Below are 25,027 nucleotides of genomic sequence, written 5' to 3' on the forward strand. Positions count from 1 at the left end.
TTCTGCTCAATAATTTTGAAATAACAGTGTCCTGCACTAGTACTCATTTTAAAAGATCTGTTCATTTGTTGGCATATTTTTTCTACTTTGAAAAACGAAGCACAAGACATATTAAATATGTGTATAGAAAAATTTCAGTACATATTATACAAAAGCTATTTTTAGCTATATTGTCTCTCAATTATTATTTCTTATTTAGGAGTCATTGAGTACTTTTCATAAACTGAATTGCCACATAAAATATTAATGTATATATATATATATATATATATATATATATATATATATATATAATGTTTTTAAACCCCTCCCCTCATGCTGCACATAATAAAAATGCTCAGGTTCCTGGTTGTCCCATAGTAGCATATATATGTCTATGATATTGATAATGACTACCTCACTGACTTTCTTGGGCAGCCAACAATACCACATAAGGAAACTTGAGTATGTGTTCCAATCATTATCATTTCAGCTCATACCTGTTGTTATGGTTGTACTTCAGAGACAAAAAAAATTCTCAGTATTTGAGACTTTCCAAAAGAGTAATTACAATTGATTCATATCAAATCAATTCTTACCTGGAATTCCTCAGTTTGTAACAGAAGTATTGCCTGGATTAAAAAAAAAAAAAAAAAGAATGCCATCCAAAAAGCACATGGATCTTCTACCTGCTTCCACCTGTAGGTTCCCAGGCAACACTCAAGAAGTTAGATGACTGAGTCCATGTTCTATTTCCCATCATTGAAATAATTTAGTCATCAAATAATGTGTTGGTCGATATTATGACCACATAAAACGTTTTGACTCAGGTTCCTTTTTGTCATACACCAACACAAGTATCACGTGGTCTTCTGTTAGACTTTAATTTTGGCAATGGAATGCTGTAAGGAATGTCTGTGTCTATGTATAGGATTACGTGCCTAAAATCTCAAATGGAAAAACCTAGTTGCCCTGAAAGTTACAGAATTGAACTCTGGGCAGCCAAGGGAGCCTTGAATGAATATTTAAAAAGCAGGTGAAGTCCTGAGGGGATGTGCCTCAGACCCATAGGAAGTTGGCAAAGCCTTGCTCCCTGAGTTAGGCTTAGAAGAGTGGCAAAACCTTCCTGTGCTCTGAGTGTAAATGCTGACAGTGTGCGCAAAAACTAGCAGCTGCCACCTTTTCTTTCCAGATGCTTACAGCTTGAGAATTTTGGACTAGGAGACCACCTACCAACATCTAGCTAAGTTCTCCTCCTGCCCTCTCCATAACAAACATGCTCAAGTTCTGGATGTTTCATAGTAGGTGTGCTCCATTAGAGCATGCATGGCTGTTCTGATCTCAGTCTTTCTGACCTTGCATATATCTGTATATTTGTCTTTTCTTCATTCTCTGGCTGTTCTGAGCCAGGTCAAGTTTTGCTGGACGTGGTAGCATTCTTGTGTACATCTTACCTTTGACCCCCACTGATTTCATAGATGAATAGAGGCTCTAAGTTTTGTATAGACTTTAGGAATTGGCAAAAGTAAAGAAAAAGTTAAAAGACAAAACATTTGTTTCTTTTGTCAGCATGGATATAGTACTTTGAGAAAGTGAAACCCATGGCAAAAATACTGTTGGTATCTTAACAATTTCATGCACAACAAATTAATGAGAATCCTCCAATAATTAGACTGGAATCCATAGGGCTAGTGAAATGGCTTGATGGATAAGGGCACTTGTCACTAAACCTGATGCTCTGAGTTCAATCGCTGAATTAACTTGATGGAAGGGGAAGAATCCACAAGTTCACCGTAGCTTACTCTGCCTCTCTCCACCACACAGTGCATATGCATATCACAAATAAGTGCATATAAAAAAAGTAAAAGTCCTAAGTATTGCAATGTTAAAAATCAGTAACCATACAAGTATCATAAAAGATCTATTAGAGGTAAAATATCTGCTGAAGATGACATTTTCTTCCAACTTTGTAGAAACTGTAGCATCCTGGCTTGCAAGACAGACTGACCCGTACATTTTTGTTGTAGTATTCACTTCTTTTTTTTTTTTTTTTTTTTGAGCAAGTCATTAACAGATACTAATGAGAGTGTTCAATAAAGGCACCTCCGTTTGATTGCGTCCCATACTTTTCATGTGCATTAACGGATTTGTTTCAGCTCTTCACCTTCAGTCCTGTTATTAATAGACCAAGTGGTACATACCTCCTCTTTCTTCAATTGGCAAACCTTTCCACAAGAAACTTCTTGAAAGGAAGGGGAAATATGTTTCCTTTTATTTAAGGAAGTCTACGTGCACTGTTCAAATGTAGTCATATACAGGATTTTAGATTTGGGGGTGTGTTATTGGCTTAAAACGACTGAGGAAATCATGGTTGAAGAGGTATTGCTTAGTGGATAGATTGTAAGGGAGACAGTGGCAGCTTTTCATGCCAGGGGAATCTGGCTGATATTGATGGAGCTGGAGGCTCTCACCAGAACTGTGTTGTTTTCAGAGCAAAGGGGAATGCTGAGGCTTCAACATTATGCAAACATTTTAAGAGCATAATACAATACATCTGAGGTATGACTCAGGAGACAGACTGAAAGCTTCATAAGTGAACACTGGTCACTAATGGGTAAGAACTCTGAGCGGCTAAATTTAAAAGAAAATTCTCTTCTACCACTTAAAGTCTGTGTGATGCAGGAAATTATTTAATCACAGAATCTGTTTCTTCATTGGTAAAATAAGATCATGACCCACTTCACTGGAATGTGTTCATGAAACGTGGAAATTCCCATCTTATACCTAGGCTGTTGTTTTAATGTAACTCAAGTATAGCTTTTCCCACCTTATGAACAGGTGTGTACAAACGCACTTTCAGTAGCACAGGAAATAAGTTACTGTTGATGTCCAGGAAAGTTACCTAAAGTAGAATACTGGATATTCTTAATTTCATTATTCCTTAGATATTGGCGGGTGTGTGTGTGTGTGTGTGTGTGTGTGTGTGTGTGTCTGTGTGTGTGTCTGTGTGTGTCCAGGATGTTCATTAGTAAATAGCTCACCTTCTAGACTGGGGCTTGATTACTATAAATTCAGACCAAGAGTTAAAAGACCTAGCATGGATAAGCAGAGCTAAAGGAGCCTTGATTTTTCGTTCAGTACTTGTGTGAGAGTAGTTCTGAAATGTCAAGGAGTCACTCCATTCTTAGTGCACTGAAGATATGAAGGGACCGATCTCAATAGTTAGGAGCTTTACAGAACTGTGCGTGAATCCAAGTGGACCCTTACTAATTCAGTATTAATTCTAGAACCAGTTTAAGTCATGGCATTCAGTTATGGCTCCTGGTGTCAGAGACGTGTATGAAAATTTCAGGAATGAAGAAAGATGTGTTTATAGTCTCACAGGAAAGGCTTCGAAATTCACAAAGGATGCAAAAGATAATCAACAAATGACAAGGTTCTGCCTCCACTGTGAGTCATGTTAAAGTAGTATGGAATGCTACCATACTGTGAGCAAAATTCTCCATGTGTGTTAGGGTGTGGGGTGGGTCCTGTTTACCAATGGCACAAGTGCAGGCCATAAATTGACACAGATATCTTCCCCAATTTTTTTTCCTTTTTTTTTTTTTTGGTGTGTGTGTGTGTGTGTGTGTGTGTGTGTGTGTGTGTGTGTCTCATAGAACCCAAAGCTTGCTGATTAGCCTGATTAGCCACACTGTCTACCCTACATGCTAATGGAATCAAACCCCTCTCTCTGTCATCAAGCACTGGGGTCACAGATGTATGCCACTGTGCCCTACTTTTGTGTAGAAACTGAGGAGTGCCTCCATAATGGCTTTAATACATATCATTTCACTTACATAAAATCTCATCTCATGAACACCTCGTGTCTTCTTGCTTGGACAGCGAGCACTTCCCCCACTGACTCATAGACCCACTCTGAAATTGATTCCAGATTAGTTTGATCGTGTTAAATCTAGGACCCTAAAGTATTCCACATATAACTAATCCTACTGTAAGACCCAGAATATACTAATAGGTTGATCTAACCTATCTGAGAAGAAATGTAACGAACAGTATAATTCATGGAGGATTGATAGTAGACGGTTTTGATAGTGTTATTGGATTTTTTTAAACCCCAGACCATCAAACAAAAGCATAAGGAGAACAGTGAAGTCCAAGAGTTCCAGAAGTGCTGGTTGTGATGAGTCAACATGGCCTCGTTTATTCCTTTACCTTAATGACTACACACTGTTACTACAGTCCGATGCACTTAGCTGGCCAAGGTGCTCATTAACTCTTTAGATCGAGGACAGAATGTCCTGGCATCTGTGTTGGAAAGTGTGATAATACTATAGGACTGCATAACCTACAGGGAGTAATTCTACACATAGGCTTATATCAATATGATTTGATATATTGAGTGGTAGTATGTTTCCAAGAATTTACTCATACTTGTTTTAAAGTATTGTATTGGTTTCTTTGCATTTTAAGGTGGGTTCTGTGGATGTGTGTGCCTGCATGCAAAAATAGTTTTCAAGTAGTCTCTTTAGCTGGGGTCTCAGCCAAGCACATTGTGTGAAGAACTTAAAATGCTTAGTCATGTGCATTTGCTTATTGGTATTCCTCTGGTGCCATGGCCAAGGGCAACAGAAGAATATGTAAATCCAACCAAAGAAACAGAGCTCACTCTGTTTTGACAGGGTATTACTCATGATCACCACTTTATATAAATGTTAGAAAAAAAATCTAAGAATGAAATGAGCTAAGTATGCAAAAAATTGAAGCAAATGTCATTTTTAATGCTGAGAGAATAAGATGTAATTCTAAGCAACCAGATGAACTGAATTGTTTCCTTCAAAGTTAATGTCTTAAATATACACTTCAGATGTATAAAGAGTAGAATATAGTAGATTTTTTCCACCCAGTTCTAAACAAACTTTGAGCTCAGTTATACCACAAACCATCTTCTGTAGTTTAAAACTGTGTTGCACTCTGCCAGCGCTTCCCTATGTGTGTTTGTGTCAGAGAATAAGAAAGAGAGAGGGCACTGGAAAGTGACTCCTTTACAAATGGAATCCTACATTCTTTTATTTCTATATTAAGAGTAGATCCAGCACAGCTTGCTGTCATGTAATTCAGGGGTCTAGGAATTCTAGTCTACAGGTTTTATTTTCTCCCAAAACACAAGTCATGGATTTCATGGACTCACTATTTACAACATCAAGAATGCTGAGGGTTCAAGGAACAGCTGCCAGGATGGTCAAGTTCACATCCTGCTTGAAAAACAGAATGTGCACTCCTAAGATAGTGAAATTAGATTCATGCCAGTGTGGAGAGCTACAACTAATGTTGTTTGTTAATCTGTCATTGTTGGAGCTTTGCTTTGAGATAAAATAAAGGAGAGCATGTAATTTTCTTAGTGTGAGGTCCTAGATACTTTGATGGAACAAGTAGTAACTGCAACACGTTTAATTAGTGAGATTTACAATTCTCTGCATTGCTCGTGACAGCATTCAGGTCTATTCTGATTGACAAATATGAGCTAGCAAGTGAAGGGGTGCAATTCTGGTCTCAGTAACAAGAGGCTTGCATTGTGTCTAACAAGCTTCCCATAGTATAGGGAAGCCAGAGACATCACTGGGGCTCAGGGTTTATCTGAGAAGGTCACTGCTAAGTCCTAGGCAGAAGTCCCTCATTGTTTGCAGCTTTCTCTTTTCTCCTTTTTTTTCTTCCCTTTGCCACCTCCTACAGTCTGCTTTGGCCATGGACAGCAGCAATAACTGCAGGCCTACATATGAAATGCTGAGCTAGCTCCCAAACTGTTACTCCTTGCAATTGTTTAATTGCTGCAACATTCCCCTGCTGGAGCTTCTCCAGGGCCCTTGGAAGGCCAACTCGGTAATTTGACTGTCCATCATGTATCATTTTATAACTTAGACTTTGGAAGGATAATGAATAGAATTATAGACTCTTATAGTGGATTGCTTATTCTAACAAAAATGAAAAGACAAAATTTCTGGGAAAATGTGAGTTATGAAAAGACTCATGGAAATATCAAAAGTCTTATTAAATAGAACATTTACAGACTGATGTGACACCTAATTGCAAATTGCGACGAAGCCACCTCTTTGTAATATCAGAGCTTTTGGTGTTGGTATTACTTCTCTTCCCACTCTGAATTTACAATTAGAAGATAAAGCCAAGCCATTAAATATAACTTTGTTTTTGTCATGGTTTGAGAAGGCCACAGTATACCAAATTATTTTTTAAATGAATGATCCTGTATTACATGGCTATTCCTCTACCTCTGAGTTCTGCTTTTAGTTTTTAAAAGCTAAAATCATTTTCTTTTCAGTGGTATTGCTAAAAAATTTCTGAGGTTAAAATGTTTGGGCTGTTTTTGTAATGATGAATATTTAGTAGCTAAATAATGCTCCAGTTTCAAATGCACATTTCTTTATAGCCTCAAAAATCTAGCATTGAAAGTAATTTAGGACTTATAATTTTAGTGGGATATGGTTTAATCTTTAGTACTTGATACCAAAATGGGTATAACATCATTTCTCAATCAGCTGGTGTTTATGGGATGTTTGTTATTAATTTTAACTGTTAAAAATGTTTCTTGTATCACCTGCAAATTTCTAGAATTACCTAGTAATTAGCATGATTAACTCATCTTGTATGTATAAAAATTATATTAGCATATATTGGTTGTTCATAGTGATGGGTTTAATGAAGATATTTTTATTCCAGTTTATCAAGTACGTTGACTATATTCAGTCTTGAATTATGTTCCCTTTCTCCCTCCAATAGTGTTTTAACAGACTTTATTTCCATGTGAAATACACAAATATAAAAGTTCTGAAGTCATCAAGAGCAGCTCACTATCATTTGTGTTGACTCAGTCTTAATGTCATATGTGGTTTCTAGTGATATGTGTTCTTTGAGTTGTAATCCATTGTGCACATATTTCTCTCTATATCTATTCTAGCTATGAGACACGAAAGTACTGTAGCATACAAACTATTGGAAGCATCACAGTAAGTGGGTTCTGGTGTGCTGATATGCATTTTATAGGCTGTCATTTTCCCCCCTAATTTATTAAATTAAATTAATGGTTACATATATTGCCTTTCAATTTAATATAGAGAATCATCAAGACACAAATTAAAGGTTTGTTCCTCTTTTCCATGGCTAAAGCCATTGTTTTATTGTTATCAAATCAAAAGAATCCTCTGTTCTCCTAGTTTTCCAGGGTTACTATGTCTTCCTTTGTTCTGATGCCTGGGGTTTGAACCCAAAACCCTGTGATGCATACTGAGTGGGGGCTCTGCCACAGAACTGTGTCTCTAGCTCCTAAAAGTTTTTGTGTTTAGATTACAAGTTTTGTTGAATTTGTCACAAACAAATATTAACTTATGTGTGTTTAGGATTTACCTTAAACCATTTTTTTTTTAATATGGCCTCACAAGTTTCAATTCATTCTACTCTACTTCTGTGAACACTAAAAAGAATCAAGTACCAAAATAGTGGTGGGAGTCTAAAATTCTATTTGCTATCATGCTAGGAACAGAGTATGCCTGATGTTGTGATATGCTGAATCCAGGCATTTCTTTCCTGATAACATGAAAATGTGTACTTAGTTTACAGAGGAGGAGAGGAAGGGACAAGGAAGGTGTACTGGGAGGAGGTGCTTATATTCCTAAGTGGAATCTTCAGCTGGAATGCCACGTTATAAAGACGTTAAGAGAGGGAAACAAGGGACAGGGAACCTCAGTTAGACAAACTCCTGTTGGGGGTTAGGACTGGAATTGAGGAAGACTTGGAACAGCAGCTTTAGTTGACAGCCACTTCCCTAGTGCTGTGCATCAGACCCTTCCTTTCCAAATCTGCTGTTAGGGATATCAGTTGAGATAAATTTTCCAAAATGCATATAATATACTAAAGGGTTTAAAGATAACTGTGTTGGTGCTATAAATTTAAAAAGTGGAAATATGTCAGTAGGAGGAGAAAGAGATCCAACCATGTACAAAAAGGTCCAGAAATTGTAACTGCAGCGCAAAAGCATTGCTTCCAAGTCCTGTAAGAGAGGGTTAACCCTGTTCTTTCCCACGACCTAACAGAACTTAAAATCATGAAAACAAAAATGCAAAGTAGATGTAAGAAAAGGTATGAAAAGAATCTCTGAACTTATGGAAAATAGAACATTTGCCCAAGAGAAATTGTCTCAGATGCATCAAGAGAAACAACAAATAGTGGAGAAGCAGGGGACAATAAAAAAGGAAGAAGAAAAATACAGAAAAGCAACCAAAAGAAAGGGAACAGATGCAGAAAGTACTTGGCTGAGATGAGGTCGATCAACTCTTAACAACATTCCTTGCCTGGACTTCTTGTTTGCAGACAGGAAATAGCCCAGCTTTCCACATCTTTTCTGCAGTGTTCAGTGTTGGAAGGCATCAGGATGATTCCCTTAGAATTACTTGGAAGGAAAAACTCTAGAATTACAGTGCATACTTTTGAGTCCCATACCTTCCAAATGGGGCAGGATCCCAGGAACACTTTCACAAAGAGTCATAGTACAGTGCGCCTGCCGTTGAGGAACTCTTCCCTCTGGGATTATATAATGGGCATTTGCCCTCTGTGCAGGCAAGAGAAAACTATCTCCGATGGGTATTAATAGAGAACAGACTCACATGTGGATCATTTTTTTTTTTTTTTTTTTGCAAAACTTTCTTGAAAACAATACAATATAAGTTGAGTTAAATTGAGATGGGAAATTTAGATTTTTATGTGCTATTCTGTTAAAACACTATTGGAGTGTTTTGAAATTGGAGTAGAGAACATTTGGCCTAGAACTGTAATATAATCTATGGAATTTGATACTGGTGGCTTTTGTTACTCTTTCGGTAGCTTTGGAGCATGGTTAAATTCAGTACCCTGATGGCTAGGAAAGTGGTCTACAACCGATTTAACTTCCAGCCTTGAATATGTGTGCATATGTGTGTCTGTGTACACTCACAGGTATGTACTCATGACTGTGGAGCTCTCAGGAAAGCCTCTGCTGTGTGTTTTTCAGGTCATGTTTTTGTTGTTGTTGTTGGTTGTTTTGTTTTTTCTTTGAGACAGAGTTTCTCATTGATGTGAAACTTGCTAACTAAACTAGGCTGCCTGCCAACAAGCCCAGGGTTTGACTTGTCATCACCTCCCCAAAACAGGGATTTAACATGCCTGGCTTTTAAAAACCTAGTTCTTGGGCTTAAACTTGTATCTTTGATCTTGCTAGGTATTTATTTTACTGAGATATTCCCACGACTTTGAATTTTTATGTGCGTGTGTTATGTATGCATGTGATGTGCCCATATGATGCTTGTGGTGTGTGTGTGTGTGTGTGTGTGAGAGAGAGAGAGAGAGAGAGAGAGAGAGAGAGAGAGAGAGATGGCACATAGGTGCACAGCTCATATGTGAATGTCAGAAAATGGCCTTCAGTGTTAACCCTTGCCTCCCACCCTGTTTGAGATAGGCTCTTTATTTTTTTGCTGCTGCATTCTAAACATCAAGATAGCTGGCCTATAAATTTTCAGGAACTTGTCTATCTTCGCCTTCCATCGTTAGGATTATCCCGGGATTACAGGCACATGCTACCCACTTCACTTGATTAAATGGGCTATGGGAATAAGCCTCCCTGCTTTTACAAGTCCTTTACCCACCAAAAAAAAATCTCTTAAACTTTGACGTTTTAATAAGCTTGCACTGTTTTAAAAATCAACAGTTTCATTTTACAAGGCTGCCATGTGTTGTGGGTTGAGCAAGAATGGCCTCCATAGGTGGTATGAATACTTGGTCCCCAGTTGGTAGAGTTGTTTGGGAAGGATGAGGAGATGTGGTCTTGTTGGAGGAGGGGTGCGTCTGGGGGAAGGCTTTGAGGTCTCAATAGCCTCTGCCAGTTGACTTGCTGCTTTGTGGTTCTGTCTCAAGACATGAATTCTCAGCTACTGTGCCAGCACCATGCCTGCCTATTTGTTGCCATGTTCCCTGCCATGATGGCCATGGACACTAACCTCTGAAACCATGAGCCCCAAATTAAATGCTTTCTTTTAGAAGTTGCCTTGGCCATAGTGTTTTATCACCACAATAGAAAAATAACCAACACTCCACATTTAGTGCTTATGTGAACCAACCTCAAATTGAGTATCTGTAAGATAGGTAATGGTAATGTTCCTTTTATGTGGCAACTAACATTATGCTGACAGCTTATAGTTGTCAACAGTTGTAGAATTGAAGCAGTTGCCCCCGGATATTCACAGCAACCACATTACATAGGGATGTAATCTCAGTTTCAAGTTACTTGATTTGGCTCATCTAGTTATAATGTTGACCTGCTATTAATTTGTTCCACAGTTCAGTTAAAAATGTTTTAAAGCTGCAGCATTTGTTTTAGGCTAAAATGGAGACAATAACTAGGGTGGCTGAAGGATTATATTAGTATAAAAAATTTAGTTCCAAATTCAGCATCTAGATAGGTCTCTTTTCTGTGCATCTGGTGAGTGCCTTAGAGTTTTGCCTCATTTTATTCTTTTGAATTGCAACATCATTTCCAAACCAAAAATAATAAGAATAAGCACTTGCTTATCCAGCAACTGTCCATCTTTGAAACCAACACTGTTTGCTATAATATGAAGTAGGTGCAATCTTATTTTTTAATTCACCCAGGAGTCAACATCCAGAATTGGTCTGAGAATCTTATTTTATGATCTCTGCTTTTAGAAAAAAATTGGTTGATGCTGTTTGTGTTTGTTCTGTCTCTTCAGATTGAGATAAGGATAGCTAAGAACCCAGGTACAAATCTGGGGCAAAAGAAAGGAAGATTAGAAAACTAGAATTTGCTAGGCTGGCTAGTGGGAGGGTCCTTTTGTGATGAAATGTTGCATAAATAATGCCGGTGGGGGTCTAAATTCACTGTTGCCATGGAGACCTTTGTGCCTGGCTGAACTCTATTCTTTCCTCTTTTAAGACAGCCACCACTAGGCTTGCACTATCTGATGCATCCTACTTTGCTTTCTCTTAACACTGCTTGCTAGTGGAAGCAGAAATTAAAGTGTGGAAATTCGACATCCTGACTTTCCCAGGACTGCTATTCTCTGCCTTCTTGGACTTTGAGCCCCTTTGCTTGCTTTTAGCCTTCTTTCCAGGAGGGAGGAGCAAGTGGGTGGAAAGCCTGAAACAGCCAGCTCGGTGCCTGGGGAAGGAGGGCGTTGTAACCCTTCTTCATCTTTAGGACTGGTGGACTTTCCCGCCTGGACCACTGTGTTACTTCCAAAGGTCCAGCAAAGGTAAAAGAAACAAAATAAAAACTAACCTTATGTGTCTTTCCAACACTTTATTATTCGTGTTGTTTATGATGCTTTTCAAGTTTTGCAACTGGGGACTGAGAGTTATGTTTAGAATATAAGATAAGAATTTGTTCCTGACCTCACGATTGTTGGTTTGTTCAGTGTACGGACACTGAACTTGGGAGAGCCAAGTGAGGGGACTGAACAGAAAGGGATTGTGTGGTGTGCTGCTTCAGGTCCATCTCCATTAACCATTGTGTCTGTTCAGTGATCATTTTTAGGAAAACTTGGTCTGTCATAGATGCATGCTTTTGATTTCATGAAAGTGATAGTTATTCATGTCTAAAGTCATAATTTGTTAAGAAGTATAGTTTTACTTCAGAATTAAAAACAAATTCCTTAAGTGAATAAGCTAGGAAGAAAATATCCATAGAGAATAAAGACATGAAAATCCGCTGGTGGTGTAACTATGTGAAGTAAATACAAGAATCCAATACAGGGGGTCACTTGTTGCTCGGCACTCCCTTTCTTGCAGTGATTTCTTGGTTCTCAATGGCGAGTTTCACATTAGAACCAGAATACAATAATTATACATTGTAATTACGGTAAATGATGCAGGTGTAAATGGGATACATGCATCCCATAATTGTAGAAAGCCGTTATCATGCCAGTGTCTTTACCTTTCTTTGATTCAGATATTTCATTGAGAGAATCATTGCCCCAAACTGACAGTGGCTTAAGCTGGTCAGTCATTGTAGTTAAGAAAGTTTCTGTGATACTTACCAGGCTGTTGAAGCTAACTGAGGGCAGACCGGCAATGGTGACTGCCTGTGGGAACCGGACATGAGACTGTCATATCTGTAGCATACATGTATATTATAGACTTGTGAGTGATGTAACACGGAGAGCCAGGGAATGTTTACACTCTTGTCTTTAAAGCTGAAATATTTCTGAGTAGCTGATCATAGTGACAGGAAGTGACTTCAGATCAATGATACCAGTTATAGATGCATCCCGATTCCTTCCTGGAATGAAGTTTCTCTTCCAGAGGATCATAAATGGCTTCTTTAATGCAGGTGCTAAGATGAATTACCATATTGATGTAAACATGACTTCTTATTTTAGTTTTTGGTGAGGAAGGTCTTTGTAAACAAATTTATAAAAACTTTAATAAACTTTTGATAGAAACATACTTTTACACCTCAAGATTTTAATTACCCACCTCAGATATTTTTATTTCAAAGGTGTTCACAAAGAAATCTTGCACATACTCTGCAGGTGCACCTTAGCTCAATATCTCAGTGAATTAAAAGTTACAAGTCTATGCTAATTGTACTACATTTAAGAAGACATTTCATATTTAATATGTGAAAGCAAGCTTCACTGAGTGGATTTAAAATAGTGCTTTAAAGGCTAGGGATGTGCCTCAGTGGCAGAGCAATTGCCTAGCATTCACAAGGCCTTGGATTTGAGTCTTAGGACTGCAATAATAAACATAAGGAGTAGTAATTTTAGAAGGGTTTAGCCTTTGGCAATATGTTCAATATTGATCATTAGTTAATAATAGTCTCAAAATATTAGAGTAATTGCCTATGAAGCTTTACTTTAGGCACATATGATAGACACAGATTTTTGAAATGAATGCAATGCATTTTAGATGACTATACACCTTCAAACTGTATGACACAATACGTGTATGTGACCAAACAGTTAATTTTAATTAGCTAGTAATTAGCTAGTGAGGTTTCCTATTTCCCCATGTTATATAGTTTAGGTATTTAACATGAGAAAGTAATTTGAACAGTATTTTAAATATAAGTTGCTATATCAGGCGGATACAGCAAAAGACACAAAAAGAAGTTCTGAAACAGCATCTGAAAGCATAAGCAGAGTTGAATGTGACTCAAAAAGAATATATGCTATAAGGCTTTCCAAATGCCAAGCTGAAAATGCTATCTGTGCAATTTTCTTTCTAAATGCTAGCCACACAATTAAGAAAAAGAGATAGTTTCACTTGTCTAGAAACATCATTTGCTTGATAGTCATAGATCTAGTCCAAGTGGCCCAATTCTGCCAAGCTGCAGAGTCTTAGGTAGAGAGTCTGACAAAACTATTTGGACCAGCCTAAGATGAAGGCTGTTGCGCTTCTCCACTTAGTTATGTCTGCAGTTTTTCCATTGTCTGTGTATGTTTGTAACACTGTATATTCAGCCAATTTAGTTCTAATCCCCTCTGTGCTTAAACAAAGCAGAAAACTCCGAAAGGATGAAAACGTTATATAGGGTCAAGGAACTAAGCAATCTAGTGGGATCCAAATATCAAACTAGGAATGATGATATAGTAGTTGATTTGCAAAATAACTGTTAATAAGTGTTAATAAAAATTATTTCAGGTAGAAGTATAAAAAAATGCAAACCTTGTCATTTTACAACTCTGAACAGCAAAATTGGAATCTTTATGCTTTGAAAAGGGCTTCCATGGCCCTAGAACTGACTCCTAGTCTCTTCTGAGATCCACCCCTGCCCCGCTGTTTGCTGAGCAGAGGAAATCCCTTGCTGGAGCATGCACTTAGCTTCTCCTTTTGCTGTTTGGTTTGCTGTGCTGTCCCAGCTCCCCTTCCCTCGGGCCTTCTGCACAGATTGGTCTCCCTTCCTCTCTGAGTCTGTTCACATCTTTGATTGTAGCCCTAGGTTTGTTCTAGAGGATCCTCCTTACATTCCTCCTGTCATCTTCTTCTTCCTGAATTATTGCTCTTTGCCTTTATTGCAGGGAGCATTCCACATTAGTGTTGGCTTGTTCACTGTTCTCGAAGGTCTTATGTCAGCTTTGCACAAGCTAGAGTCATCTGAAAGGAGAGAACATCAATTGAGACTAAGCCTCCATAAGATCCAGCTGTCAGGCATTTTCTGAATTAGTCATTGATGGGGGAGGGACCAGCTTCTTGTGAGTGGTGTCATCCTTGGGCTGGTGGTCTTAGGTTCTATAAGAAAACAGACTGAGCAAGCCATGGGAAGCAAGCCAGTAAGCAAGACCCCTCCATGGCCTCTACATCAGCTCCTATCTCCAAGTTCCTACCCTGTTTGAGTTCCTGTTCTGACTTACTTTATTGATAAAATGAATACAATGTGCAAGTATAAGCCAAATAAACCCTTTGCTCCCTACCTTGCTTTTTGGTCATGGTGTCTCATCACAGTAATAGAAAACCTAACTAAGACATTGACTGTTTTCTCCATTAGAAATTTATACTTTATGAGGGCAGAGATTTTTGCATTCCTTCCTTTCATTATCTGCATCTTTGCCTAGCATATTTGATAAATGAGTAAATGAAGGTATGTGTGTAGTGCCATAAAAACAGAGTTCTCCTCCCTTTCCTAGATTTTTAAAAATAAAGGAGGTAGTGAGTATTCAGGGTAATTACTTGTAACCAGATATTTTATCTTGCAAGAGAGAAAGTGGCCTTGCTGACACTGCTGTACCCCCAACTAAGTCATAACGACCAAATGGGGATCCTGCTTTAGCACTGTGTAAAGTCAGGTAGACTTTTAGTGAGAACACATATAATCTCTTTTCAAGGTATTTTTTTTTTTAATTTTTAACCATGTGCATATGTGTGCGTGTCTATGTGTGAATGACCACTCTTGAATGCAGGTGCCCTCAGAGTGCCAAACAGGGTGTTGGATCTCTTGAAGCTAGAGTTATAGACAGTTGTGAGCTGCACAGTGTGGGTTCTGGGAACAGAACTTGATTGGGTTTTCTGTAAGAGCTGTAAGTTCTTGTAACTACTGAGCCATCCGTCTAAACTACATTTGAAAAGTTTGATTACTCAACACGTGATTTTAAAATAAACTGCAAACTCTAGGAAGTTGATAAGCATGACATTGTGACAAATTACACAATACCATTCTCCTAGCTTGTATTAATTTATGCAGAGATCTGAGAATTCTTTATTTTTCTAGGAATAGCTCAGAATTGGTGTGTGACATTTGATTGCCTAGGTTGGTTTTATTTGCTTTTTATCTTAGTTACTTTTCTGTTTCTGTGCTAAGATACCATGACTGAGCAAACTTACAGAAAAAGAGTTTATCAGGGCCTTACAATTTCAGAGAGTTAGAGTCTATGGCCATCATGGGAGAGCGGCAAGTATATTAGCAGGCAGGCAGGTGTAGAGCTGGAGCATTAGCTTAAAGCTTATATCTGGATCTACAAGTACCAGGCAGACAGAGAAGACAGACAGACAGACAGACAGACAGACAGGGACAGAGAGAGAACTCACTGAGAATGCACAGGCATTTGAAATCCCAAAGTCCACTCCTGATAACACACTCACTCTTCCAACAAGGCCACACCTTCTAGTACTTCCAAGTAGTTCCACCAACTGGAGAATAAGTATTCAAATATGAGCCTATGGAGGTTATCATCATTCAAATCACCACACTTTTTTTTTTAAATAAAATGCTGATTTGCGGTCTGGGGACATATCTCAGTGGTTAAGAGCACTGTTGCTCTTGTGTAAGACTCAGGTTCCCAGCACACATGTGGTGGTTCATCCCACTGCATTACTCCAGTTCCTTCACCCCACTACATAACTTCAGTTCCCTGGGATCTGATGTCCTCTTCTGATCTTGATGGGTACCGAGTGCACAAGTGGGGCACACACACGTGCAGGCAAAACACTCAAACACAAAATTTAAAAGTCTTAGCAAGTAAGAGCTTTTTGGAGAAGGGGATGGGGGGTAGCTAAGGAACAATGTTGTTGGGGAGTGGGAGAAAGAATGAGAGAGAGATCTGTGGTTGGTATATGGAATGAATAAAAAATTCTTAATAAAACAAAACAACAAAAAAGAGCTTTTTAAAAAAATATATCACCTGTCTGATTATTTGAGTATAAGCAAATACATATTAGCAGGGATTTTTGCCTACTGAGTGTCACCTACCATTTTAGACATAAACAGTAACCTTGGAGTGCATGCTCCTATAAGAAGGGAAGCTGTGTATATGATTATTTATTGCATAGCTTCCTCACTAGTCACACATTCCCTCATTATGAATTGCATCTGCCTCACTTCATTTCAAGCCCTCATGTTCTTCTGAACCAATTTCTGGTAATTTTCATCAGCATTAATAGAGCTTCTTCAAGAGATACTATATTCAGTGTTGAGTTGTTAAATGTAATTAAATTTAGTTTCTGAGGTTGAAGATTGAATGTGTATACATTATTATGGAATACTTCTTCCAAAAATAATTAGAAAGATTCACTATAGAGGTGGAGATGGGAAGGAATTAAAGAAGGAGACAGTGAGTCAACTGGGGACAGTGACCCTGGAATCCCATGACCGTTTGGCTAAAGGCTCTGAGGTTCTTCTGCATGGTTAGGAGTTGCACGGGCAATAGCCTAGAGCTGGCCTGGCCCTTGCATTTGTTTGCAGACTCAGGTGTATGGTAGGAAATATTGGATCAATAGAGATCACATGTGTTGGCTGAGGGCCATACATTTCCACTTAGGAGTGGTGTACCCCGAATTTAATGTTGTAGCAATACACTGTTTGCTTAGATCAATGTAGATATTTTTAGGTTTTTTTTTTTATTCCAGTTATATAGGAGTCTCAAATCAGATAAACACTCCCCATGAAGAAGGCAGCTGAGTTTCATGACACCCACAAGCCATGTTATTTCACCATGTTTAATGCTTACTGCTCTTGTAGAAACTGGTTAATAAAGAAGAGCACCATGAGGTGTTCTATGGCCCCCTCCAATGTCTTCTGTTTCCTTCTTTTGTTTTTGTTTTGGCTTTTTGCTTCATTTACTTGCTTGCCTCCATATTGGGGTAATATATTTTCACAATGGATTGTTACCAGCTCTGGGGTTAACTTTATTTGATTTATCTTTTCCTCAGTTGTGTCCCATGTGGGTTTTAAAACTGCATACTCTACTCATTTAATTCCTCTCCACCTCCATTTCCATAACTGCAGAATTAAAAGTTCCCACTCTATGATCCCTTATAAATGAATAGGATTTTCTTGTCTCTCCTGTGGGGCTCCCCAGTGCAAGTCTGCAAAGTATATTTTATCTGTGGAGCAGCAGGCCAGAGTGGCCAAGCACCTTTGTGTCTGTGATCTGGCATCCCCCCCTACCCCCAGTCTCTGTTAATTTTCCTCCTAGATAAAAGTCTTTTGAGCAAGTATATCTATTGTATGCTCATTGAGTTTTGTAAGAGATAAATGTGCCACTCTACCAAAATATACATGTCAGAAAATAGTCTAGTGTTTTAAGTACAAAGGCAATACATTTAAATATAGGCTTGAACTTTACACCCATGCACCATGGGATTGTTGTGTATACCTTGATCTAGAAACAGCTGCTGCTTCTCCTAGCCTGGCACCGCATGAAACAGGGAAGATAACATTCCAGTTTTCAGCCAGATGTATGATAAATACGCCATGAAAGAAGTTTATGTATTTGTTCTTCTCAGGCTTTCTGGATTAATCACAGTCTGAGGTAGGGCCTCTGAAGAAGATTGTCATACAATTGTGAAGAATTGTTCGTTGCTTGTAAATGAGCATATAACTGCTTGTGTGTCTGCAGATAGAGAGACACTAAGATGACATTGACAGCATGGTGCACTCCATACAGATGCTAGAAACCCACCCATTGCATGCTTACATTTATATGCAAATGGCGTGCATTGAGCATATATTTATATATCACAGTGATGTACTGTTTGTTTATGGATCATGATTGGTATGAAAGTGTCAATAAACAATGAGCTGTGTACTTACTACTCAAATTTGTAATCAGAAAATTGAACTGATGTCTTCAAATTAAACATAAGCATACCACAATATGCATATTTTTATGTAAACACATTTTGATAAGAACACAAAATACTAAAAGCTACCAAATAACAATAAACTAATATAACAAATATAAACAAAATAATATAAAAATGGGGGAATATATGTCCTCCCTATCTATAGGTAGGAAGTTGTCAACTGCAGGGTATATAGTGTGGAGCTGTCTGGTTCAACAGACGGTTGTAAAAATAGTTTTGAATTGTGATTTCATTTGATACAGCCACTTGTCAAAGTTATGAAAGCTCATATAAACCTAAGTTACTCCAGTGGAAGTCCAGTTCTGATGGTAAGGGAAGTCTTGGTACTTTATACACTTGACACTTGTTAGGTTGTGTCTGGAGTAGTATGTGAATTGTCGGAAGTTACAAAGTGACAGATGTGACCATGAAGTTCCCCTTGCAGTCACAGAAGATGTGGAGATTTCACACCGTGAGTAGTGCGTGCCATCAGCACAAGAGTCAGCATGATGCTGTGGTAAGTCTGATGGCGGACAGGAATGCAAGCCACAGTCAGTCTTGATTTTGATGATAAAAGCTGACATTTGGTGGATTTGAGGTGCTGTTCCTGGTAACTCTCTAAGGAAAACAAACTACATGATCTTCTAGATACTACCCACATAAAACAGCTATGAGACTATAAAGGCAGGGTACCTAGTTTCAATTGTGTGGAGTCTGAAAATCCCAGGCTTGAGAGTTAGTAAATAAAGTGCTCACTTTGATGGAATAAGTAACTAAATTCAGTCTTCAGAACTGTGTAAAAGCCAAGTGCTATGGTGTCCATTTAGAGTCCAAATGTGGGAAGATGGAGACAGACAGATCCCTGGGACTCCCTGGACATCCATCCTACCTGAGAGTCGATGTGTAACTTTAATTTAAAATTGAGGTAGGCAGCTCCTGAGTAATGACACTTAAGACTCTCCTCTTCATCTGTGCACTCACACGTGGCCACATATATGTGCATACACATGTGCACCTATACACATGAAATCAAATCTAAAATGATGTTTACAGCACTCAATTTTATGAATACTGAGGTTTTTGGAGGTCAGGGCTGAGCTGTGACAGTAAAAGCACTCTCCAGAGATTGGTGGACCCCTATTGATTAAGGTGTAGAAATGGTAAGAAAGATTGTTCATAAAAATACTTATCTCTCCTGTACATAAACTATCCTGTACAAAACTGCTTGAAGATACATTAAACACATCTATAGATCTATGTCCATATTCTTGTTGTTTTCTCATCTGTAAAACAAAAATAACAGTTAAAATAATGGTTTTTTTTTCTTTTTTTGTTTCTGAAGTTTATTTGCATCACTCAGGAAGGAAATGGGACATTACTTCTATGGCAAAATGCATTGCCGAAGTTTATTAAAATTGGTCCTCCATGCTGAGTGAGATAGGTTTGGATTAAATCATTTGATTTGACTAAATACCAGTTCTGTAGTGTTTATTAGGTACACATATCTTGTTGACTATTTAATTTCCTCCTAGACTATTGCTTTCCCCACTTGATTAGCAAGGGAAAATTGTTTGGGCAAAAATTGGCCTAATAGGTATGAAACAGCTGCCAGAATATCGAGCAGCCTGCAGCCCAGGGGGCTGATGTCAGTCCACCCTGTCCTCGCTGCCAGGTAAAGCTGCAGTTGATGGAAATTTTAGTACCTGGTTTCAGGGGACAGGAAGATAATTTGGCTGTACCTAAAAAGGCATAAACAAAATATTGGCTGAGTGTAGACAGATGCTGAGGTTATACTTTGTACATGAATTCATGTACTTGAATTCACTTTAATGGAGTTGAGCTTATGGTGTAGAATCCTGCCACCCATTATAACTAAGTTGTTATGAGCTGCTCATTTGCTAGAAGCTGCTGTATCATGTGCAAACTCAACTGCCTTGATGGGTCTCATGGTACTTACTTTGGATTAAATGTGGAGTCTTTTATTTTTCCCCCTGTGGTCTCACATAATGATATTAGCTTGTCTGCAGTGTGACAAATTCAGTGTACCAGGAACATCTGGTAAGCTGCTCTTGATAACTGAAAATAGCCTGCCAGCTCAGTGATGCACACCCAGTGAGACATTTCCCATACTGGGGGCTGTAGAATCATGGTGACTATGGCAGCCAGGAGTCATTGTCACAGTTCAGGTAGCTGCAATGTCAGGGATTCACACTGTGGCGCATTCATTCACATAGCATTCCTACAATTTCCCGTTGGATTATCAAGAGACAACTAGGAATGTATTCCTTGTCAAACCATGCTTAATTTATTACCAGTAGAGGAATTTCAAAACGGGAAAATAATAAAAGGAAAAGAAAGCAAAACCTTCACAGCATGAGGTCGAGTTTAAATTCAGTCCTTTGATAGTTATCTGAGAAGAGATCACACTCACATGCTCAAACCATGAAGCTACTGTAGTCAAGAGACTTTAGAATTGAACGCATAGTACTGTGAGAAATGAACAGTACATCAGATTCTGTTGTATCGTTTGGATTTAAACATGTTAGTATAAGAATGTTCATGTTTCGACTGCTGGGGAAAGTATGCTTCACAGATGAAAGGCAAGAGTTGACATCTATATGCATATTAAATACTTTACCAAGAAACTGGAAAGAGCTCTGGGCTGTCTCTGTTGGTTTTCCTGCTATACTACTCACTCATTAAATAATCTCAATTTTTTTTTTTATTTAACTCCCTGATTGTCAGTTTACTCTTCCTTACACTAATGGAATACTATTCATAATCTAGATCTTTCACTGGATCATAGTGAAGATAAAATGCTGTTATTATGTTAATAGCAAAACTCTTATAGCTGTCACATAAGGTAAAATTATAGTAGTATTGTTTTTATCTGATATTGCCCCAATGATGACCTGAGATCATTCAGTCAATATCAGGCTTTACAGTACCAATGAAAATTCATACAGAAGTTTGCTTAATGTATATGGTGCTTATTTATGTCCAAGTGTAAGTTATGTAAAGAGTACATGCATTCTGAGCTGAGGATATGCAACTCAGTATGTAGACTTCGTGATTAACTTAGAGTCACTGGACATGTTCATTCAAAATGTAGTTTTATTTCAGAAAAAATAAAACAAACAAAATCGCCCTGGGGCAATGAGGAAAAGAGGTTCCAAACTTCGTGTACCCCAAATGAATAAAGTATTGTCAGCAACCACAATGAAGCAGAAGCAAATGGGGCTGCTACTTTGGATAAAATGACTAACAGTTCTATGTTCTAAAACTCTCGAGGATTTTACTTTGGTTTTAAAAAGTCTCACGGTTGGCAATGATAGGGACAGGCAAATTGAGGACCTCATAGTGTGACTTTGGACACAGGCCACATTTATACTATCAATTCTGAGATTTCCCCAAATACTCATTCTCATTAAGTATTTTATTGTCAGTGAAACAAGAGAGCTAAAAATTTACTAAGGGGATTTTACTATGAGTGTGGTAAAGTATTCACCTTTTTGTCAAGCAACTCATTTGGCTGACAGTCTTGCTCCTACTAAACTGCGATGACATTGAGCAATTAGTTGTGCTTTCTATAATATGATGGCTTCTGTCAACTCCCACACATGGTCAGTGGTCAGTTCCTATTGTCCTGAAATGATAACCCCTGTACCTGACATGGCCTCTGAGTTCATTCATCTCTGCTGTCCTCTTCCCTGATAAGTGGTCTGTAAGTTTCATTCACATTACCATCTTGCTACTTCAAAAGGCTTCTTTGTAGTAAAGTAAATTTTGAATAGAGTTCCACTCTCTTGCTAGATTTAAGCTCATCAGCAGGATCTATGCTTGACTTAATTTTGCTTCTGTATCCTCCCTGACTGTACCACTGAGTACTGTGAAGAATCCTTTAAGCACATAGACATTTTTTCCTACTATTGATTTATTCTTTTAACTTTTCTATTTGTTCCTAATATGAGTAGGTGCAAGAGATTTGGATGAAGAAGATACAGTTTTGCTTTTGAGTAAAATATAATTATATAAGATAACTAGAAGTTGCCAGCAAATGGGAATGAAAGAATCTGCAAATGAGTTTGTGTGTGACACAAAGGTAGCATTTCCTTGACATTTCATTAATATGAGTTCAGACAAGAAAGAGAGGTTCACCATTACCACATTTTGACAATTTTTGCTTTTCATGATCCAGTGAAGGAGAACTCTTTAGAAACTGTGGCATCACCAAAAAGAAAGGATATTTCCTCCTCATACTATTGTAAGTCACGATTTCAAACAACTACCAGTAAACTTAAGATAATTTTATGTCAGCAAGAGGATAGGATATATTATATAGAAAAAGCACCTCAATTTTAAAACAGTTAATTTTTCTAAATGTGGACTTCACAATTGGACACAGGACTTTGGGGAAGAGGCATCAGTCGGTGGAAATTGAAAATGTCCCAATGGTTTCCTCATGGCCAGAGAAGTTTGTGTTCACTCTGAACATTGTTACAAACATGCCTGGTTCATCAGCCATCTATCCACTCACTGTTAATTGAATATATCCTTCCTATATTAGGTGAAAGTAAAGTCATAAAGCTAAGAATAGAGTCTATGGGCATAGACAGTTGAAGAAAGAAGACAAGTGGATAGTTAAGTGGATCCAAGAAAGCCTCATTGGTCTTGTGAGTGTCATGGTCAGTTCTCCCCAGGTTGAGAAATGCACCTGCAGAGACCAGATCAGTTGCATGATGCAGAGTTGAGATTTATTGCCATAACATTGAAAGGCTTAAGGATCAGGAGATTCAGGAAAGAGGAAGTGAGTTTCTGGAGCAGGGAGGGAAGATTAGCACATGGAAAGTCCTTTTGAGAAAATGGGTGTCTTGATTTTCACTGAACCTAGTCTTCCCATTTTCATCCTTTAAATAACAGAAGGCTACTTTCCCCATTTCTGCAAGAACATTAAGGGATTACCCTTCTGTGTTGCCATTGCCTTTGTTGGGTATTCCCAAATTTTACAGTGACCCTCTTAAAAGTTAAGGATTGTGATAGAAGGGATTATTTTCATTGTAGTGTGAACTTGAACACCACAGTGGGAATTCTTCCTATCTGGGTAAATATATATCATTTTATTTCCAAATGTACTAGAGGGAGAATAAAGTAAAGGGATCAGTGTGAAAAGATGAGTTATGTTTATTTCTCATCAAAGGAAATTAATTTCAATTATGACTGAATGATTCCTGATCCTATAGTCTGCATTAAAACAGTATATGTGATTAGCATTAGTGTTTTGAGACAGTGGGATTTTGAACACTCAGGCTGAGTTAGACCTTCAGTCCAGGTCCAGCTATCCTTGTGCAAACCACTTAACAACTTTATTTTTGAGATGTCTCGAAACTATTAAATGCCTACTTTGTTGGGATGATATTTGTTGGAATGAATAGGCAATGTCTTGGATAGCACTTACCCAAGAAGGATATAGTTTCCTATTTATTAACCTATCGACTCATTCATCATTTATTGAGGACATTCTATATCAAGTGAGAAGAAATACTTGGACAAAGTATGGTCTATAAGACCATGTATATAGTTTAAGAGAAAAAAATAGGCATGGAGTTAAGTGAATTCAATATACTCCAAGACTACTTATATTCGCTATCTTTATGGTGGCTATGGAACCAGAAATAATATGACCAATGCATGGGAAAAATGTTTAAAACATTGACTGTCACTTCTTTGTGTTATTGCCATAAATAGAGTAGGCACTCCTAGCAAATCTGAAAAAAAATCAAAATACAAACACTTGGGCCCTTTTATCTACAGATTTATATTCTATACTCAGAGATTTACAAGGCACTATAAGTTTTCTAGAGATGACTTGGTATAGGTAACAGTCTTCAACATAATTGTATTTCTGAACTTTTAATCAAGACTAATGGAATTAACATCACTTTGAACTATGCAGAAATATGGTTTTGCTAATTTCCAGGTGTCTGTCTCTCAACTGAATTAAACGAATCAGCTAGCATGCTTTAAATAGTGAGAAAGGCCTTTGCCAAGCTAAAGCAGCAGAGCAAAGAGATTAGAGGCTGCTGAATGAAAAAGCCTTGGTCAGAAAAGGATGTTTTGTTATATGTCATTGAAACTGCTCTGGAAAGGTACCTAAGAGTCTGCTTCAGAGTGCTGATTCCTGTCATCTGCTGTCTTGCTAGATGACCCAGAATGACACCATGGTTGTTTAAAACATTTATCTGTCAGCTTTCTAAACTTTTGTAGACAGCTCTTTGCCATAGTTTTTGACTCTCCAATGAGGTCTATACAGCTGAACAGCTGACATTGATTTGTTCCATTCCATCCTGACATCATGGCTTGTTTCCCCCACATTTGTTGAACACTTGGCTGCAAGATTCCTATTATTACCCTGTCATTTTACCATCTCCCTTTAGACATGCCTCGCAATGTATCTCAGGTGGACAGAATTAACATTTTCAGAAGGTGGTGGCTATGAAGTCAACTCAGTCATGTGAAATGGGAATTAGGTGTTATATAAGAAAGAAGGTCATTCAGGATTATTTAAATCTCAAACCCTTGATGTATACTAATAAGAAACATTAGGGTGCAAGATTTTACCTCTGCAGTGAGATATTAAGATAGAGAAGTTACCATCATATACTGTGACCTCCTCCTTGGTAAATCACCATCCAAAGATGAGATGTAGACAGTAATAATGACCAAAATTCACTCCAGCACCATTTTGCTCCAGGATTGAAAGTGTGCTGCTGATAGAGACCCTGAACCTATTGTCTTAGTACCTGAAGACAGAGACAACAGTGATCTTCAATCCTCTCATTTTGTATGGAACTGACTTGATTGTATTAACAGTGGCACTGTAAGAACCAGATCTTATCTGAAGATAGGATGGCCAATACATTGAAAAAGT

At 38.1% G+C, this 25,027-nt stretch overlaps 1 protein-coding gene across 3 annotated transcripts in view; it reads left to right on the forward strand.

Moving 5' to 3' along the window:
* Ctnnd2 (catenin delta 2) overlaps positions 1 to 25,027 on the forward strand; it is an 872,325-nt gene that overhangs the window by 281,732 nt on the left and 565,566 nt on the right. Inside the window, exon 1 of one of the 3 annotated variants that reach the window (XM_036206874.1) lies at positions 11,013 to 11,291. The exons of the other annotated variants lie outside the window; for them this stretch is intronic. The gene's annotated coding sequence lies outside the window, so the exon portion shown is untranslated. Of the gene's footprint in view, positions 1 to 11,012; positions 11,292 to 25,027 lie in introns of those variants that run through there. 3 annotated transcript variants of the gene reach the window in all.

The sequence above is a fragment of the Onychomys torridus genome, chromosome 15 (genome assembly GCF_903995425.1).
Source record: "Onychomys torridus chromosome 15, mOncTor1.1, whole genome shotgun sequence".
NCBI lineage: Eukaryota > Metazoa > Chordata > Mammalia > Rodentia > Cricetidae > Onychomys > Onychomys torridus.